The sequence below is a fragment of the Carassius carassius genome, chromosome 43, assembly GCF_963082965.1.
Source record: "Carassius carassius chromosome 43, fCarCar2.1, whole genome shotgun sequence".
In the NCBI taxonomy this organism is placed as follows: Eukaryota; Metazoa; Chordata; class Actinopteri; order Cypriniformes; family Cyprinidae; genus Carassius; species Carassius carassius.
In genome coordinates this window covers 26,431,441-26,452,761 of record NC_081797.1, presented here as the reverse complement: position 1 = coordinate 26,452,761, position 21,321 = coordinate 26,431,441, and the positions used below count along the sequence as shown (strand labels likewise).

At 38.6% G+C, this 21,321-nt stretch overlaps 2 long non-coding RNA genes across 2 annotated transcripts; one reads left to right on the top strand and one right to left on the bottom strand.

Moving 5' to 3' along the window:
* Positions 1 to 2,891: 2,891 nt before the first annotated feature.
* On the bottom strand, positions 2,892 to 14,598 carry LOC132125266 (uncharacterized). Its single transcript, XR_009426883.1, has 3 exons — positions 14,560 to 14,598; positions 3,249 to 4,149; positions 2,892 to 2,989 (listed from the first exon to the last, which is right to left on the bottom strand). It is a non-coding gene; the product is annotated as an uncharacterized LOC132125266 (long non-coding RNA).
* LOC132125434 (uncharacterized) lies at positions 5,063 to 5,629 on the top strand. The gene is made up of 3 exons (XR_009426914.1): positions 5,063 to 5,200; positions 5,378 to 5,436; positions 5,524 to 5,629. It is a non-coding gene; the product is annotated as an uncharacterized LOC132125434 (long non-coding RNA).
* Positions 14,599 to 21,321: the final 6,723 nt, after the last annotated feature.

Below are 21,321 nucleotides of genomic sequence, written 5' to 3'. Positions count from 1 at the left end.
ATACCTATAGATCTAAGTTTCTGTAAAAATAAATTATGATCAACAGAGTCGAAGGCTTTTGAAAGGTCAACAAATAATGCGACACAGGACTTTTTACAATCTATGGAGTTTAAAAGGTCATTTGTAACTAATAAAGCTGCAGTTAGGGTACTATGACCTGCTCTAAAGCCTGACTGATGATCGTTAAGAACATAATTATCTGTTAAAAATTGTTTTAATTGATCGTTTATCAATGATTCAAATAACTTAGCTACGACTGGTAATCTAGACATAGGACGATAGTTGTTAGGATCTGAAGGATCTCCACTTTTTAATAAGGGAATAACTGTTGCCGACTTCCACGCTCTCGGAATAATATTTGAAATTAGACTTAAATTGAAAATAGAAGCAATTGGCTCTGCTACAATACCAGCAGCTATTTTTAAAAAATAAGGCTAAATTTTTCCACCCCTGCAGATTTTTTGACATCGAGTTTCACTAAAGCATTATAAACCTGGGATGTTGTGATAGGAGAGAAATTAAACACCTGCCTGGGACAATGTTCATCAGAAACAACTAATTCTGTAGAGACACCTAAATCAGACTCATAACTTGAGCCTGCAGTAAAAAAAATATTAAAAGATTCAGCAATATCCGCTCTACCTCTAACAATAGTTTGATTAACAATTAAGTGATCTGGAATTTTAATTGATAAACTCGTTCCTGAAGTAGATTTTACTAGCTTCCAGAATTTAGTAGGAGTATTAAAATTTTCATTCACCATTGGGAGATAATAATCACGTTTTGCACATTTTATTGAATTAGTACATGAATTTCGTAATGCTCTATAAGAACTCCAATCTAATAGATCATTTGATTTCTTTGCCTTCGCCCAAGCAGCATTTCTCTGTCTGATAAGTGTAGAGAGAGTATCATTGAACCAGGGGTTGTCTTTACCACTTAAAAGTTTATGTGAAGCATGCTTGTCACATATTGTTAGAAAAACCTTTTTAAAATAATCCCAAGCTAGGCTGATATCTGGCATATATGAAATAACACCTAAATCAATATTATACAAATCATGCATAAAAGCCTGTTCATTAAAATGTTTAAATATTCTTTTGTAAATAAAACGTGGAGGCATCTTTGAAGTCTTGCAGTTTCTCACACATGCAACAGCAGTGATCACTTATGTCATTACAAAAAACACCAACTGGAATAAACTTGTGGGATGCATTTGTTAAAATTAAGTCCAATAGAGTTGATTTACCCAGGTCCTTTTGATTGACTCGAGTTACTGAAGTAATCAGTTGAACTAGGCAGAGAGAATCACAAATCTCTTTAAATGGGTCTGACGATGGCGAAAGCCAGTCCCAATTAAAATCGCCAAGTATTATAAGTTCATGTTTGTTCCATTCAGAGAAAAACTCAGCAAGTAAAGTACATATTTCACTCGAAGATGAAGGTGGACGATAACATCCAGCAACTATAATATCAAATCCTACCGATACAGTTAATCTTAGGGCAATTAGTTCAAAACCATTTGGTTTGCTGATCGACTGCATGCAGGAACAATTTAAATGACTTTTTATATAAATTGCGACTCCTCCCCCCTTTTAGTGCGATCACACCTAAAAATATTATATTCATCAATATTTATCATATCATTTATAACTGATGCTTTTAACCATGTCTCTGTAAAAACCAGTACATCTGCATCAGTCACATCCGCCCATATTCGTAAGAAGTCCATTTTAGTGACCGAACTCCGCACATTCAGATGCAAGAACCTCAATCCTTTTGCAGATTTACATTCGTCGGGTGTTTGAAGTTGGATTACCTCAGGACCTGGATTTGGATGGACGTTTCCTGGTAATAAAAGCAGGAGGAAAACTAACAATGTTTTCCTTTCTACGTTGACTGAAGAATCTTTCCGAACAGCCGACGATGCGTAGGGTGAAAGACTCATTTCCTTGTGATCACAGGCACCGTAGACCTTGCGAAGTCAATCGTGAGGAGGCCTGCAATTCAGAAACAAGTTCTCTCCAAATAAGATGAGTGTCATGTGCCTGGTCCTTAAGCAAACCCGAAGCCGTCCCAGTAAACCGAGCCGGCCTCTGTGTCCACAGCCCGAGCGTCACTGGCTACCAAATTCTCCTCTCGTTTTCGCCGAAAAGACCCGTCGCATCCGTCAGGACAACCGCTTCCTCACGGTTGTTCTGGGCATTGTATCTGAGGCAGTCCTCCTTATCAAACACACCAGTCGCGAAAATTCCCAGTAACAGGGCGCAGTATAAATAAGATGTTTGTATAGTCTCATATTTAAAATATTAAAATAATAAAATGCACTGAACTTGATCTTAAATAACACAATAAGAAATAATTGTTGGGCTGTTTGTTTAGAAATAAAACAAATAAGAAAAGAACTACAACAAACACACGTCTACAAACAAGCCGCCATCTTTTGCGGGTATGGGACATTAGGGTATGTTATTTCACCCTGTCACGTGGCAGTTAGTTTCCATTGCTTGGCCAAAAGGGAGTTTATGTTATTGTACTGCAATGTAACTCTGTATATATCCCAAATCTTCATGTTTCATGCAAGTAGAATTCAGGATTTGAAATAAGCATATACTGCAAACTGTAAGTATTTATGTCACAACCACCTGCAATTACACTGCAGACCACTAGTTGATTGACCTTAAATATAGAGTACAGTTTAAGATTACACTTGTTTACACACCCACCACATTTTTAAAGAACACTGTTGAAAACAGCACACTTTGCCAAAGATTTCTAGAATAGTACTTTGTACCTGCTCAGTTGACCTTTCCTGTTAGTTTGTCAATGTCAGCTGCAAACATTGTAGATTTAAATGTCACAAATAGTAATATTGTATATTCATCGACTTACCTGAAGCACATGGAATCAACAAAGGAGAAGCTTTGCATTTGGGAAAACGCTTTTAATAGCATTAAGCACTCTCAAGTCACGGTCCATCATCACTGACCTGTAACATTGAAAAAGAAAAGAAAAGAAAAGAAAAGAAAAGAGAGGAAAAAGTTGCACCACACCCAAAAGCATACATTAGACAGAGTGTATTGTATACAGTGTAAACATTGTATCAAGAAAATTTAGAATAGAGAGTTAAGAACCTAGTGAGATAGTATTTTCAGATTCAAAGTCAAACATGCATATTTCCTGTTGTTCCAATTACAAAGAAAAGAATAAATACAGTATAACATAAATTATGCTAACATTTGACTGACCTTGGATAGAAGCTTGGGTTACTCAATTGAAGCTTCTGCAGGCAGAGGCTTACTGTTGCAGTAGTTTCCTTGCTCAGGATAAAATAGGCAAATGGCACGCCTCTTCCAGTTTTGTTTATCAATAACAGTACATAAAATGCATATCCTTAGGCTGTTATGCCTTTGTATGAAGCATCCATGAAAACCATTGGATGAGGGTTCTCTTCCAAAAGTTGTTTTTGAAATGGTGTTTGTACAACTAAAATGAATGGTTGTTCATTGTGAAGTGGCTGATAAAAACAGATGTTGTCTCTGAGTTCCATGGAAACCAAATGGTCCACACTGACAGAATCACTGTCACCCACACCTCTGAGGTTTTTCTTTGAAAGCCAAATGTCATTAGGGATCAAGTAAAACCGGCTGTCTTTTTTGTCCACATGCCCATTTTGTTGAGCCCAATCTTAGCTTTTTATTAAGATCTCAGAAGTAGAACAACCCTGTTGAAGCCATATTTCAATGAGGGAATGCAGGTCTGGGTGGACGCAGTTTTTCTCTTTAGAATTAGCCTCGTCATGGCCAGTGTGCTGTAGCATCTTTTGGATTATGGCACCTGATATTCCGGCATCCGTGATGACTTTGAAAGAGATGTATGCCTTGCAAGAATTAGCCCGAGTTTGTGTGGCTTCTCCATTACTTTAGCCTGCAGCGTGATTCCCACGGTCACAGCCATAGTAATAATAGTCCTGCCGGCGGCAGACTGGGGTCTGAAGTAGCAATGCTCCTTCTCCTGCACTTCTTTGATGTAACCCTCCATGAACTCCTTGGCATCCCCCCTAATAATAACAACATCTTGGTGGACCCTGGAGTCATGTGGCTTCTTCAACCGTTTTTTAATACCATTCACCCAATGTGTCGCCATATTCTGAAATTAGAAAAGACACTATACTTGAACATATAGATTTTTGGAGAAACACAGGCTAAGCATCAAATTGATCGGTCCTGATAAATATTCTGAATATTTAACTAACATAGTTTAATAATAATAATAAGAAGAAGAAGAATAAAATGAACATGTCTTTTCATCTTCGCTTTTCTATTTTACAAGTCTTGGCTGCATTTATCTCTCCCCTGACTTTTTCGCTTGATGGAAATTTGAGCCCTCAATAAAGTCTTCCAGGCAGCGCTGCATATTATACAAACTACTAATATACTAAATAATACATAAAAAATATGACTTCTGCCCTGAGACCAGAGAAGACAGCTGACTCCCTTTTGTCCAACTATGTTGCCCTGAGAACAGACAAAACCGAAAAAAAGAGAGCGGCGTATTTCACAGAGGCGGAGTTGGAAGTTTTAATGCATGCTTATGAGGAGTTTAAGCCAATAATATTAAAAAGAAGCAATACAGCTGCATCGGCTAAAGCAAGAGAGCTGGCTTAGCAAAAAATAACGGACAGAGTAAATGCGTGAGTGTATTAAATTACAAATTTGGTATTGGCTCCCGTTTTATTGAAATGCAAAATAATGAAGTATGACTTATACATCCTTTTGAATATGTTAAGTCACTATGAAAGCATTTACTTTTCCTGCCATTTATTTCTTTAGCTTGAAATAATAATGTTTATTTCTTATTTAATAAGGTGTAATCCTTCTGGAGCCACAAGAACTTTAAGCCAAGTCAAAATGAAACACAAAAACATTCTGCAAAGAGGTAATATTGGATTACACAATTACTGAACTATTGTTATAACAGAATTTAATATATTCATTCTGTCATGCAGCTAACAGAAAGAAGACTGAAGCCCGTCTAACTGGCGGGGGGTGGGTGGGGGGTGCACCACCACCTCCCCTCACCCCATCTGAGGAGCTGGCTCTGTCCCTTAATAAAGGGCGACCAGTGGTTGCTGGCATTCCAGGGGGCAGTTCATCACACATACTATGCACCACAAGTGATGGTGAAAAAAGGGTGACATGTAAGTTTACCTCTATGATTTGGTTTCATTTTTTGTCCTGATAAATTACGATCTCTGTCACTTAAAGGCTTTTTGAACAAGATAAATTTTTTATGTAGGCTTATTTTATTTAACTGCATATGATGTATTATTTTCTTTGATAATATTGAGAATTTAACGGGTTGTGTGTTCTTATAGATACTGATGGACGGATTGTATTATTGGACTCTCCAGAAAGAACACAGTCTGTCACAGTTGTAAGTGATTTGTTGTCAGGTACTTTTAGGTTTTTTATTATTTAATTTTTTTGCCAAATTATGTATACTTGAATATTTGTCTTGTAGGATGAAGATGATGATGACGATGAAGAGACCACATCTGCTGTGACAGAAGTGGACAATGCTGGTAGATCCACTGAGGTATGATGCATACCATTATGATGTATGGCCCCTTCTTGCATTAGAGTCATTGTCCTTTCATAGTACATGCCTAGGGATTTGCCCACTGATGAGGGTCCTTCAGCCTCAGCACACAATCTTAGCAGGGTAAGAACTTGTTCAATTCAATTCAATTCAATTCAATTCAAGTGTATTTGTATAGCGCTTTTTACAATACAAATCGTTACAAAGCAACTTTACAGAAAATTAAAAATAATAATAATAATACAAGACGTAGTCAGCTAGATGATGAACTATCAATATTATTAATTAATAGTAATTATATGATGCAGTCACACATGTAGCAATAATTGTTAGTTCTGTTTGTTGATTCAAGGTTAGGATCATCTGGGGTCCTCTGAGGGTCAGCATCATCTCTTCTCAGGTGTTCTGGATCCAGACTGGAGCTTGTGTAAATCCTAGTTACCACGGGATGTAAATCCCGTGGCAAAACATAGAAACAAGATAGAGACATCATTAGCATAGCTGCTGATCCAACAAAGTAAAATTAGTTTAACCCAAGCTAAAGAATAAAAATGCAGATGCAACTACACTCACAATTTAAGAGATACATTATTCGAATGCTTGGCGAAAGAGATGCGTTTTTAATCTAGATTTAAACAGAGAGAGTGTGTCTGAACCCCGAACATTATCAGGAAGGCTATTCCAGAGTTTGGGAGCCAAATGTGAAAAAGCTCTACCTCCTTTAGTGGACTTTGCTATCCTAGGAACTACCAAAAGTCCAGCGTTTTGTGACCTTAGGGTGCGTGATGGGTTGTAGCGTGGTAGAAGGCTAGTTAGGTACGCAGGAGCTAAACCATTTAGGGCCTTATAGGTAAGTAATGATAATTTGTAACAGATACGGAACTTAATAGGTAGCCAGTGCAGAGACTGTAAAATTGGGGTAATATGATCATATTTTCTTGACCTGGTAAGGACTCTAGCTGCTGCATTTTGGACTACCTGTAGCTTGTTTATTGACGAAGCAGGACAACCACCTAGAAGTGCATTACAATAGTCCAGTCTAGAGGTCATGAATGCATGAACTAGCTTTTCTGCATCAGAAACAGATAACATGTTTCGTAGCTTGGCAATGTTTCTAAGATGGAAGAATGCAGTTTTTGTAACATTGGAAATATGATTTTCAAAAGACAAATTGCTGTCTAATATAACACCCAGATTTCTGACTGTAGAGGAAGTAACAGTACATCCGTCTAGTTGCAGATTGTAATCTACAAGATTCTGTGTGGTGTTTTTTGGTCCAATAATTAATATCTCTGTCTTATCTGAATTTAATTGGAGAAAATTATTTGTCATCCAATCTTTTACATTTTTAACACACTCTGTTAGCTTAGATAATTGGGAAGTTTCATCTGGTCTCGTTGAAATATATAGCTGAGTATCATCAGCATAACAGTGGAAGCTTATTCCGTATTTTCTAATAATATTACCAAGGGGCAACATGTATATTGAAAATAGAAGGGGACCTAGGACGGATCCTTGTGGCACTCCATATTTTACTGATGATAAATGAGATGACACCCCATTTAAGTAAACAAAATGGTAGCGATCGGACAGGTAGGATCTAAACCATCTTAGAGCCTGCCCTTGAATACCTGTATAGTTTTGTAATCGATCTATGAGTATGTCATGATCTATGGTGTCGAACGCAGCACTAAGATCAAGTAAGACTAGAAATGAGATGCAGCCTTGATCTGACGCAAGAAGCAGGTCATTTGTAATTTTAACAAGTGCAGTTTCTGTGCTATGGTGGGGCCTAAAACCTGACTGAAATTCTTCATACAGATCATTTTTATGCAGGAAGGTGCTCAATTGAGCAGACACAACTTTTTCTAAAATTTTAGACATAAATGGAAGATTTGAAATAGGCCTATAATTTGCCAGTACACTAGGATCTAGTTTTGGTTTCTTAATAAGAGGCTTGATAACCGCCAGCTTGAATGGTTTTGGGACGTGACCTAAAGATAACGACGAGTTAATGATATTGAGAAGCGGTTCTTCGGCTACAGGTAACAGCTCTTTTAGTAATTTAGTGGGTACAGGATCTAATAAACATGTTGTTGGTTTAGATACAGTGATAAGTTTATTTAGCTCTTCCTGACCTATATTTGTAAAGCACTGCAGTTTATCTTTGGGTGCGATGGATGAAACTGAAGTGTTAGACGCTGTAGAATCTACATTCGCTATTGTATTTCTAATGTTATCTATTTTATCAGTGAAGAAATTCATAAAGTCATTACTATTTAACGTTGGTGGAATATTTGAATCAGGTGGCGTCTGGTAATTTGTTAATTTAGCCACTGTGCTAAATAAAAACCTTGGATTGTTTTGGTTATTTTCAATGAGTTTGTGGATATGCTCTGCCCTAGCAGTTTTTAGAGCCTGTCTATAGCTGGACATACTGTTTTTCCATGCAATTTTAAAAACTTCCAAGTTAGTTTTTCTCCATTTGCGTTCAAGACTACGAGTTACTTTCTTGAGAGAGTGAGTATTACTGTTATACCATGGCACAGTACGTTTTTCTCTAACCTTTTTCAATTTGATGGGGGCAACAGCTTCTAATGTATTAGAGAAAATAGTGCCCATGTTGTCAGTAATTTCGTCTAATTCATGTGTATTTTTGGGTACAAATAGCAGTTGAGATAGATCAGGCAGGTTATTTGCGAATCTGTCTTTGGTGGCTGGAACAATAGTTCTGCCCAGACGGTAACGCTGAGACATATAGTTAATATCAGTTATACGCAGCATGCACGATACAAGGAAATGGTCTGTAATATCATCACATTGGGGTACAATATCTATAGCAGTAAGATCGATTCCATGCGATATAATTAGATCTAGTGTATGATTAAAACGATGAGTGGGCCCGGTGACATTTTGCTTGACTCCAAAGGAGTTTATTAGGTCAGTAAACGCAAGTCCTAATGTATCATTTGCATTTTCAACGTGAATATTAAAATCTCCCATGATTAGCGCCTTATCAACTGTAACTAGAAGGTCTGAGAGGAAATCTGCAAATTCTTTTAGGAATTCTGTATACGGCCCTGGTGGTCTATACACAGTAGCCAGAGCAAGAGATACATTAGATTTCTTTTGCATGTCTGACAGTGTAACATTTAGCAAAAGTATTTCAAAAGAGTTAAACCTGTATCCTGTTTTCTGGGTAACATTGAGAATATCACTATATATTGTTGCAACACCTCCTCCCCGACCAGTCTGACGGGGCTCATGCTTATAACAGTAGTTTGGTGGAGTAGACTCATTTAGACCAAAATAATCATTTGGTTTTAGCCAGGTTTCAGTCAAGCAGAGTACATCAAAACTATTTTCTGTGATCATTTCATTTACAATAACTGCTTTGGGTGTGAGTGATCTAATATTTATGAGCCCAAACTTTAAAAATTGTTTTTGTTCATTTACTTTACATTTTTCTGGTTTAATTACGATAAGATTTTTTCTAGATCCTACATTATATTTTGACCTCACTATTCGGGGAACAGACACAGTCTTAATAGTTTTTACAGCACAAGTACTTTTATCATTTAAGCGGGTGGAACAAAACTCATCATAATAGTTATTAGAGAATTGTCTTACTAGTCACATGGAGCGAAGTGTCCTGGAGATGTTGTCAGAGAGCAGCTCCGCTCCGATTCTGCTGGGGTGTAATCCATCAGCGCGAAACAGCCTAGGACGCTCCCAGAAAAGATTCCAGTTATTAACAAATAGCAGTTTCTGTTCTTTACACCATGACAACAACCATTCATTTAAAGCAAAAAGTCTACTGAACCTTTCGTGTCCTCGTCGATACGTGGGCAGTGGTCCTGACACGACGATCGTCGCCGCGGGCGTCGTGCTGCGAACCTTCTCGATCAGGCTGCTGAAGTCCCTCTTCAGCGTCTCCGTCTGCCGCAGCGTGGTGTCGTTAACCCCGGCGTGAAGCACGACCGCTCTGGGGCTCTCGTCGACCTTCAGGATCGCGGGTATCTGCGCAGAAACATCGAGAACACGAGCACCAGGCAAACAATGAGTGTGCACTTTACCTTCGGCTAACGTAGCACTTACGTGTCGGACGATGGAGTCTCCGATGATCACAGCGTCGCGTCCTGTCTCGCGGAGGGGAGCGAAGCGGTTCCGGATGGAGATGTCGAAGGCAGGAGGGGGAGAAGTCGTCGCCCGGGACCCGGCTCGCGTCCTCCGCTGTGGATGCACCCAGGGTCCGTGGTGTCCCGGCGTCGCAGTGAAGGACATCTGGGAAGATCGCGTCCTGGGTGCACCGGGCCTGTGCAGAGAAACACACGGAGTAGACGTGGTGGGACTGTTAACAGATCGCTGTATACTTACCCCGGACTTGTGAGCGTCAGCCCGGGATGATTCCAGCGCGGTTCTCCGCTCTCTCAGCTGGGCCTGCCTTACCTCCAGGTCGCGAATCTGCTTTCCCACGGCCTCGAGCTCGAGCTGCACAGAGTGGAGACATTCATCCGCCATTAAAGCAAGTAACAGTGAGTACAGCAGTGGTAATGTGTGTGAATAGAGTATTAGCAATGTTAGCGCAGTTAGCTGCAACCACGCCGCTGATGCTAACGGGCTAAAAGCTAATAGCGGACCCGGGAGATCAAAATAAAACTAGTGATAGCGAGGCGCTCTGATTGTTTTTGTTGTAGAATACAATAGAGGATATATTCACACGTTATATAAACGGAAACGATGATGTATAAAATTGTTTTTTGAGTTAAAAATAGTCAATGAAAAGAATATAGTGACGGAGCTCAAACGCAGTACAGCCGCCAACAACAAAACAGGCGGCTGTACTGCGTCCATACTGAACGCAAATATGAACTTGTGTCCATATTTGAATTTTATTGTCTGACCAAACAATCTCATTTATTACATTTTTCCACCTTAGTTGCCAGCAAAGGAGCTGTATAAGGTCCATCTTCAAAAACAAATAAGAAAAAGTGACATGGAGATGGACCTTATACAGCTTCAAATGGAACAGAAAAGGCTCCTCATTAAAAAAGCAGCACTTGAAATAGAATTACTTGAGAATCGAACGTGTCTGAATATTAATCTGTTGCATGTTAAAAGTGGTCTGTCTGTCTGTGTCTGTGTCTGTCTCTATCTATCTATCTATCTATCTATCTATCTGTGTAAAGCAATATAAAAAAAAAAAACATTTTAATGAATTGTACTTTTATTGTTTTTCAGGAAATGAAGAAATAAACTGCCTGGCAGACCAGTGCAAAAAAAACTAATAAAAGTAATTTTGACAAATCCTGTCTCTCAAAAGTCTTCCGTCTCTGTTGGCCTCTAAAATCTGTCGGTGTTCCTCTGGGCCATCTTCCTCAATACAAGGAGGGTGGCTCTCTCCTCTTACAGTGGCAATATTGTGAAGCACAACACAAGCCACAATAATGTCGCATGCCCTCTCTGGACTAACCCGGAGCCCACGCAGACACTGAAACCGAGATTTGAGGATCCCTACAGTCATCTCCACCTTGGCCCGTGTTCGGCTGTGAGCCAGGTTAAACCGTGTCTGTGGTCCAGGCTCAGGTTCAAGGTAGGGTGTCATTAAATAGGGCAGACAAGGGTATCCTCTGTCCCCCAGCAAGTAACCATTGTACTGTCCTGTAATGATTGAAGTGTACAACACAAATATAGAAAAAACGAAAAAACTAAAATTGTATAAAGCAAATCATACCCTGCTGAAATGTCTGGCATAATGATGACTCAGGGAAAATTCTGGCATCATGCACAGATCCTGGCCATTTTGCCTCAACATTGGTGATGATTTGGGTTGCCTCACATATTACCTATAGTTAGTGGAAAAAGTAATGACTTTGATGATTTTAAGAAGGGGAAAAAATTAAGTTGTTACCTGCACATTGATACTATGAATAGATTTCCTATTAACATAGTCTCCCTCATTTACTGATGGAGCTTTAATAGGAATGTGAGTGCCATCAATGCACCCAATTACATTTGGAAACCCTGAAACAGAAAGTTATGGAAGTATGAAGTGTGTGCATAATGAATACATGTATAGATATTAATAATATGACTAAATATTAAATATGCGTCATATATTTTACTACAAAGGACAAACCTGCCACTCTGTGGAATTCGTCTTTAATAACAAGCGGAGGTTTATGGCCAGGGAACTGTACAAACGTGGGTAACAACTGTTTAAGTGCCAGACACACTGTACGAACGGCTCTACACACAGTTGCCTTTCCCACATGCTCTGAATCGCCCACACTGTACAAAAAATGGCCAGACGCAAAAAACCTAAGTGCTATGCACAGAATGTTTTCTGTGCTAAGCGCAGAGCCGCGGTTTGTCACATTTGCGATATAGGGTTTTAAAAGACGTGTTAAATAAACTAATGAATCTTTTGAAAAACGATAACGCTCGTTTAAATATTCATTAGGGTATGCAAACACATCAATACGCGGTCTTTTAGCCCTCTCCCGACGAAAAAAAACTAATTTGTGCTTCTACATCCACAGGATCCTCGTCAAAAGGGCACGCCATGCTCACCAACCTTCTGAAACGAAGTTACACTGAAACATAACTGCTCTCGAGCAGGTTATCTTCAGAGAGTCAGTTGCTATGGTTACATACATACCCAGAAAGTTACCTCTGTTTTTGGAACCGAACGTTGAGGTTATCTACGAACTGACCCTTAAACATACCAAGGTATGTCACATAACCTGCTTTCTGGAATACCCCCCAGGAGGGATTCACCTGCCCTGGGACAAAATTGTGGAAAATAATGGTTTTTGCTCTGGGACCAGATGAGACTAAACAGTCATGAGGAAAATCCTACAAAACAACGTCTGCCCTGAGACCAGGATGGATTCACCTGCCCTGGGACAAAATTGTGGGAAACCTGTGGAATGCCAAAGCTGACTTTATTATTAAAAAAAAAATACATAAATAAATATGCAAAGAAATGTAAAAGCAAAAATACATACATAAATAAATATGCAAAGAAATGTAAAAAAGTACAAATAAATATTTATAGTTTTATTACCTTATTTATGTATTATTGTATTTTTCACACTTTTATTTATTTATACATTTATTCATTTCCACATACATTTATGTATGTTTTTATGTCTACATTTATTTATTTTCACATTTATTTATTTATACATTTATTTATTTCCACATTTCTCTGCCTGCTAATGCTAATGAGGGGGGCGTGTTTTACCTCAGACATCAGCAATCAAGCTCAGAGTGGCAGTGCTGAAGCTTTGAGGCCACAGTGACACCTTGTATAAATAAATCTTGTGGAAATAAATAAGTTGAAATAAATAAATGTGTGGAAAAAAAATACAATTTTATATAGGAATAAGGAATATTATATTTTAAAGGCAGGGTAGGTAAAAATGCTTAAAAAACTTTTTTTCCAAATTTGTTTAAACTTTATTTATATATCAATACATAATTAAAATGTAAGTACTCTGAAAAAGAAAGTATAAAAATCGAGTGTCTGTAGACCTCTCACGACTGTTTTAAAGACAGCTCATTATTTGCCATTCACTCCACCCCCTCCCTTCTGATTATTTATCGTCTATACTACGGCTTGCTAAGTAATGTTATGTTAGCTATATTACGCAGCTACGTGTGCGAATGACACATGCTTCATGAAAAAATAAACAAAAAAATATGTATGATCAAAGTACAAAAAGAAAGATTTACCTGTCCAGCAGAAATAAAGCCATCAAGGAGTCACTTTTTAACCCCTTGAGTTCCCTCAGTTCTCGCCATCGCTGGAAAGCCACGCCGATATTAACTCACGTTTTATTTCTTTGTTTATCCAAAGACTTTTTGTTCATTGCCTTTTCTTGTACTGTTACTGTCTTCCTTTTTTTGCCTGGTTTGCCGTCACTAACTGCATAGGCCGGTACTGTGAATTTTGCTTGCTGTTTCTCTGCCATTGTTTTGGTATTCCTAGGATCCGTGCCTGTTGAATTCCTCAAATCAAACGTGCACGCGCAAGTGGGCAGGTCATGTGTGGCAAAAGGGTGGTTGCCATGGTTGCGAGAGAGTGACAGTCGCCTAAGCCAATCCTATGTTTCGTACCGAATGGAAATAATGAGCGGTGTTTAATACAGATTAAACGGTCTAGAGTCACTCGATTTTTATACTTTTTTTTTTATCAGAGTACTTACATTTTAATTATGCATTGATATATATAGAAAGTTTAAACAAATTTGGAAGAAAGTTGTTTATAGATTTTTTACCTACCCTGCCTTTAAGGAAATAAAAGTATAAATACTAATTTATTTGTACTTTTTTACATTTCTTTGTATATTTATGTATTTTTGCTCTTTTACATTTCTTCATATATCTTTGCATTTATTTATTTATTTAAAATAAAGTCAGCTTTGGCATTCCATAGGAATGGTCAATAGTCTCTGCCTTGGGACCAGATGATACTAACAGTCATGAAGAAAAGCCAAAATCTAGAAATATCTGTCTGCCCTGGGACCAGATGATACTAAACAGTCATGAGGAAAAGCCAAAATCTAGAAATATCTGTCTGCCCTGGGACCAGATGAGACTAAACAGTCATGAAGAAAAGCCAAATTTATAAATTAGACTTCAACGCCCTAAATAGTCATTGATTTTTTGAATATGAAGTTATGTGCACACACTAAAAAGTTGACGTTTTTCTGAATGATCTTGTTCTTCTACATTTTTGTGATAAGAACCGCTGGCAAAAGTTACTGCAACATTTTAATGCAAACTACAACACTAGCTTGCTTCTGAAACAGTAGGCTAGCCTACCCTTAAGCAACAAGCTGCACCATTATACTATGATTTCGAGGGCAGAAAGAAAATCACACATAGTGCTAACTGTTACATACAATGCTCTATTTTCAAGGAAATTACATTTTTGTTTTTCAAACTTACTTTGAAATGATAACCAGTTCCAGTTGAAGTTCCTCTTGCAGTTCCTCTTGCCTGCGCACCGCAAAATGATAATCAGTTCCTAATTGCCTGCCTGCGCACCGGTGGGAATATTTGCGGGAATTTTTAAAATGGTGGCCCCGCCTCTGCAATTCTCTCCCCTCTTGCGATTGGTTGTCAGATTGAACCAATCACAAACGTTTCTGCCCTCAGGACAACTTTGAGTCAAGAAAATTCCCACCTGCTAACTTTACAGTGTGATTAAACAATGTTTAAGGCCCGTTTACACGATGGGAAAACGCAGATATTTCCCTGCGTTTTGGCCTGTCATTTACACGAAAACGCAGTTTTTATCCCTGAAAATGATTATTTCTAAAAACTCCGGCCAAAGTGGAGATTTCTGAAAACGCCGGTTATGTGTTGCCGTGTCAACTGGGAGAAACGGGGTTTTAGGTTCTCAAACGTCACGTTATACGCCAGAAAATGCTTAACGTCATGCGAGCGCCCTATGTTTAGAGTTTGTTTGGGTAACGTTACTGTTTGATCATGGATGCTGTTAAGGTGGTACTCATTTTACATTTGTGCAAACGCTTTTGGTCTGTTTGCATTTGCAAACACAACTGCTATGTTGTTTTGAAAGGAACAGGAAGTTGCTCGATTTTGAGGATTCTGATTGGCTTGCATGGCTTTATCCTTCTCCCTACACTGCCGCCCATAGGTTTGGCATAGTTATAATGGCGCTCGACGGCGTATTTATGCGGGTTGATGTAAACGACAACTTTTTTGAAAACGATGTTGTGTGCACGATGTTATTTTTGAAAATGGAGGGGGGGAAATATTCGTTTCTCTAAATACCCGGCTATGTGTAAATGTGGCATTAGTTAGACTCCGGTGTGTGTGAGTGAGTTGAGTTAGGAGGGAGGGGTTAACTAGAGTCACCATTACCTCGCGGGATTGTTTGTTTGGCGTTTTTGCCTGACTGTCATGCTAACTTAAGGAGATGAATGATGCTATAATTGGACTTGAGTGTTTCCCCCGCTTCTGAATGTATATGGACTAGAAATAACGGTGAACTTCATCCCCGTCTCCTATTGGAATGATTTCCCCCTGACGGTCTGTCGTGACTGCTCTCTACCCCACGGCTGGGTCCTGTAAACCGGGGGAGAGGGAAGAGTTTTAATTTATTCCTGTGTGTATGAGAGAATGAATGGTGAGAGTGTGTGAAGGGCGATCGGTATAAGGAAGGGGAGTCGGGGAGTATAGGGACGGAGTAACACGTCTTAATTATGTGTGTAGTGTAGGTTGATGTGATGTTTTCAATAGGGGGCACCATTGTATTAATTCATTGCATTTGAAGATTCACTGTGTGTGTGTGTGTAGATGAATTGACGTGGGGATTGCGTGTCGTCCCGTGCCTTTTCCCTCTGTCCCCAAACTCGCACCTGTGCCTTTTTTAAGAAGCTTTATTCATTTCAATTGTAATAAAGGAAGTGCTTTCTGTGGTACAATGACTGTGGAGTCTTATTTTGACGGACATAGACTTAAATAAGGTTCATTACAATATGTTTTGAAGAAAATATCATTAAGGTTCAGGAGCTGTAAACTGATCTGCTTAACATGCCCTGATGATAATCTGATTCCCAGAGGTCCCCTCAGCCACATGAGGATCAATTTGCGCATAACCCCAAGACAGCATTGGTGCATATAGTCACCAGGGAACTGTTCAATCATGTTTATCTGGAGCTGGCAAAATGGCGACACAACCAAAGGCAGGTGGTGCTCCTCCTGAGACTGATCTCGAAATGTTTTATCAGTTCTCAATGTTAGATTTGTTTTTTTTTCAGGATAACTCACCCAATGACCATCCCACACTCCTTTCTGGGTACACTTGTCACATCCATAGTAGCCTGAACAGAGTTTTATTGACTTCACAAGAGCCTTGGCTGGGGCATCACATGTAACACAACGCAGCTTCATCTTGATCAAACCTCTTTCTGTCTCCAGTCCATTTTCTATAATAGCGCGAAGGTCGCAGACAATATCATTAAGAAAGTCAAGATCAGTTGGCTTCGATGAACCAAAGCCAATGGAAATACGGAGGGAGGAGATAAATTAAATTGGCACAATACCGGCCACAGTGTCTGTTTGGTACTTTTGAAGAGGGGCAAGCCATCAATATTGATAGAAAAATCTAACTCAGAAATATCCTCTGAAGGACACATTTTCAAATGTTTGAGGAACTGGTCTTTGCAGCCAAGGTAGACATACACCAACATCTTCGTTGGTGGCAAGCATTGTTTTTGCTGTCCTTGGCAGGTCTGGGTGTCCATTTTCGATCAAAATTTTTAGCAAAGAATCCACTGCATTATGTTTTATATGAAATTCATTTGTCCACTGTGCAATGGAATGTCTTAAGTGGTAGGTTAGGCTCCCTATTGCTGCTTTGGGACAGAAAATAATAAAAATTTCTGTTATCTGCACTATTCTGTTTGATCGAACCATCTTCTACTGTAAGTTCTTGGGAAAAGAGTGAAGGACAAGGAGGAGAGACATTTGTCAGCAATAACTCTGATGCACCCGTTTGAGCCCTTGCACATTTTTCTTCTAATCTTTTTGCTCTTTTCCAAAGGGAAGAGTACTTTCTATCTGACATTGCAACTAGCCTCTCTCTCTCTATATATATATCTATCTATCTATCTATATATATATATTATATACTGATGAAAGATAAGAGTACACAGAAAAAAAGGTTGATCAACAGTTGATTTTAAAAATCATACCGAGCACAGTGTTGCATCCATGCTGCTTTCACTGTAAAGAAAAAACACAATTAAATGGCTCTATGAGTAAATATTCATGCAAAGTGAATCATTGATGATAACAATGGAAGACAGAACTACAATACATTTCGGAAAAAAAAAAACTCACAAAAACACCAGAGTCATTGTTATTTGTTCCCAGCTTGGTCTCATTCGTTAATACATAGGTGTTAATATGTAACAATAACATATAAAAAAATAAAATTTTGTACATTTGGAGAGGCGTATAAAATATTAACAAGACCATAAAACAAATTCTATATATATATATATAGATATATATGTGTGTGTGTGTGTGTGTGTGACAAATCCCACTTCTACTTTTGAACATACCCATAACCACATAAAATGTATATAACATTAGGTACATAAGAGTAATCTAATCATGAAAATGTATTAACTGCAAAACTGAAAATCCAAATGACGATGCTTTACTTTGTCGCGATATATATATATATATATATATATTAATGTTAGTGTTTAGGCGCCAGTTTTTGAATTCATAATTCATGCAGGACGTTAACGATTGCTGCCTGCTTTTGGACCCGTCCCTTACATTTGTTGATTATAATGTGTTTTACTAAGGCGAAAAAAAACAAAACACTTTTGTGAAGTTATGTTGTGCTTTTGGTGTATTTTATGTACCTACTGTCAGTCACATAGGGCTATTAGAAAAAGGTACGTTAACGTTAACAGAATAAAAATCTTTGAATGGTGAACTTAAAACACGCAGCAGGAATTATATTTACAGTAAGTAGACATTCAAAAGGCCCTTTTTACTGCCACGGGTACCGCCGCCGCGGCGTTTGTAAAGTGCATTTGCAGCCTTTGACCGCTGAGTGGCGCTTTAACCACGAGTTATCAAACAAGCGCATCAAAGCACATTTTCGCAAATAGACGTCAATTTTGCCTCGCTGATGTGTTACATTTGACTGCTTCAGTCACGGAAAATGAAAGAAAAACACTATAGTTTAAATATTTAATATTTAATATTCACAGATGAAAGTAAACTAAGCTTCATGGTATTAAACCATATCCCAGATAGCAAACAGTCATTGAAACTATGCTGAATCAACATTCCGTTGTCAACATTAAGTCATTGAATCAACATCTAACTCTGATGTTGATTCAACATCATTTTGCACCCTGATTTAATATTGAAACAATGTTGAAATTCTGTCCATAGATCAACGGAATTTCAATGGTATTTCAATTATCAGGAATATTGAAACAATGTTGAAATTTCAACTGAACTAAGGATCAACGTGATTTAAATGGAATTTCAATCGTTTTTAAATGTTAATTTTAAATGTAATGCCATAAATTAAATAGCCTGTTTTATCTACAGCCAGGATGTTAAAAAGTAATGGAACATTTGAAATCTTGTATAAAACACAGAACACACCACACTATTTAAAATCAAATTCATGTTTATTAGCCTCTCTGCTCTTTATTTACACTTCATTGTCATCTGATGCCTGCATAAGTTGTCGTCCAGTCCCTCCTGCCCGGTCTGCCGCATAGCGCAGCCACTTTTGCACAGCTTGTGCAAAAGAAAATTGGGTGATGTTAGCTGTCCCCATCTGCTGAATAAGAGCATCTAAAATAGAAGATAAAATCACAATGCAAAAAAAAAATAGCATTTAAGTTAAACAGAACATATATTTGAACACTTGGAACAAATTCAGTAGCCTAGGCCTATGATTTTTCAATGATCGGATAAGGCAATAAGTCCTTGTGTTGTAGGCTAGATCATATTTCCCCTATATTCAAAGCACTTTTCAAAACTGCCTGTGCATGGATGTATTCGAATTAAAGGGAGGCAAAAAGGATTAGCTTGCAGTGACCTCTTTCATAAGGAAAATGTATGAGGCCAAGTGACTCTTAAAAGTTTATGTTTATTATTTTATTAGTTCAGAAGTAGTTGTTAACTCCACAAATGTAGGCCTAATAAAAATAACTGGATACTAATTAAATAGTTAATGTAGATTAGAGTTACCATAGACAAAAGATGTTTTGACAAAATAATCATGGACAAAAACCGTTGCATTCAGTTTTTGACGAGGTTTTGGGCTGGAAAACCTTGCTGGCATCTGGTAACCCTGCTCGACAGCTGACATTAGGGCTGCTTCACGATTGACACACCTCTCATGGCTACCAACCAAAGGTAAGTTAACGTTACTGTTATATATAACGTTACACATTAGATATTATATTGCTAACGTCACTTGGACTGTAAGATAGTTTGCTGTGGTCTAGTTCCCAAATTGTCTAAATAATAATAATAAAAACCAATATGGTAAGGTAGGCAACACATGCTCCAATTCCTGTCAGAAAATGCACGTTATTGCCTACCTGACCATAATGCTGACCTATCGCAGGGTGGTAGTTTGTATGGTATTATTTATACCTTTGGGATGAAAATATTAACATGATTAACACGTGCAGGCGTGGCGTTTCGATTTCGTGTCAGCTGCATCGCGTGCCTGACGCGTATCGCTTTCTTTTCCTGTCAAATGTCAAGAGCGCATTTATTGTAGCGCGAAAGTACATTGCACTGAACACGTTTTAAGTGCAGGCATATACTCTGAGCGAGCCCAGAGACAATTCTTACAAGAGCAGCGTGTATCTGAGAGCGCGCGCCCAATTCCAGCGCGCAAGCAGAGATGTTCGCGCTTGGCACTTTAAATTCCACGCGTGAGCAGAGAGATTCGCGCTCGCGCATTATATTAATGTACTTTCGTGCTACAATAATGCGCTCTCTACATTTGAAAGGAAAATAACGCCATAGACGCTGTGCTACTGCTGTTAGGTCAGAGCCAGAGGGAGGGCCGCCAATAGACAAGTCTACATTTGGATTAGCGGTGTGTTGCTCTTATCTTTTTCGGCAACATTTCAACTGTTTCTCATTTTGAGGTGAACTAATCCTTTAACAATTATAGATCACTGTTACAAGTCACTGAATGCTGAGGTTTATTTTGGATTATTGTGTTAACTTCGTGCTAAGATTCCTGGTGCTGCATGGGGTGAGTTGGGGTGTGCATTAAGGCCCTTTGGCTTGCAGCCTATAGGATTGATAATATAATGGTGATTGAAAATGGAGCAGGACTTACCAAACAAAGATCGGCAGAGTGCCAACTCTTTAAAGGTACGTTTTTGTTTGGTAGGCTCCTTGTTCTTTTTTCCAGCCCAGTTCAGTCTTGAAGCCAGTTCATTCGACAACTGGTGTGCCATCATACGGCGGACCCTCACCTCTAGGGTAGTCCCTCCAATGGTGGCGAGATGAGCAGTCTGGCAAATTATTACAAATTTGCAGCGTTAAAGGGATACTCCACTTTTTTAGGCTCATTTTACAACTCCCCCAAAGTTAAACAGTTGAGTTTTATCGTTTTCGAATCCATTCAGCGGATCTCTTAATCCTTCTTTAGAAGAATGTCAGTAACCAGACAGTTTCTGGTCCCATTGACTTCCATAGTATACATTTTTTCCTACTATGGAAGTCAATGGGACCAAAAACTGTCTGGTTACTGACATTCTTCTTCTTCCTCACCAATCTCGTATATTTTAGCAGTAAACGCAATGTATTTATCCCTTAATGTCTGTCCCTCCCCTGCCAAAGCGTACTCTCCTGTCATCTACAGACTGTAGCTGGATGGTTAAAGCATGCAAAAATAAGGCATCAGGAGACCAAAAAGTATTTGTTGATCACGGCAAATATGTATTGCCATTACAGTCAACAGCTCATAATATCTAAGATGTAGGCTAATGCACAATCTGCTTATGACTCCCTTTCTTATAGTCATGTAGCACAGCCATAGGAAATGAATGGTGTGGGCATTCAACAGTGCAAAGCTAGCTACAGTGACCTTATGTATCTCCCAAGTAAAAACAGCTCAAGGTCTTGGATTTCTTGATTCCGCTTTGGTGAAACACCCCTCTATACAGT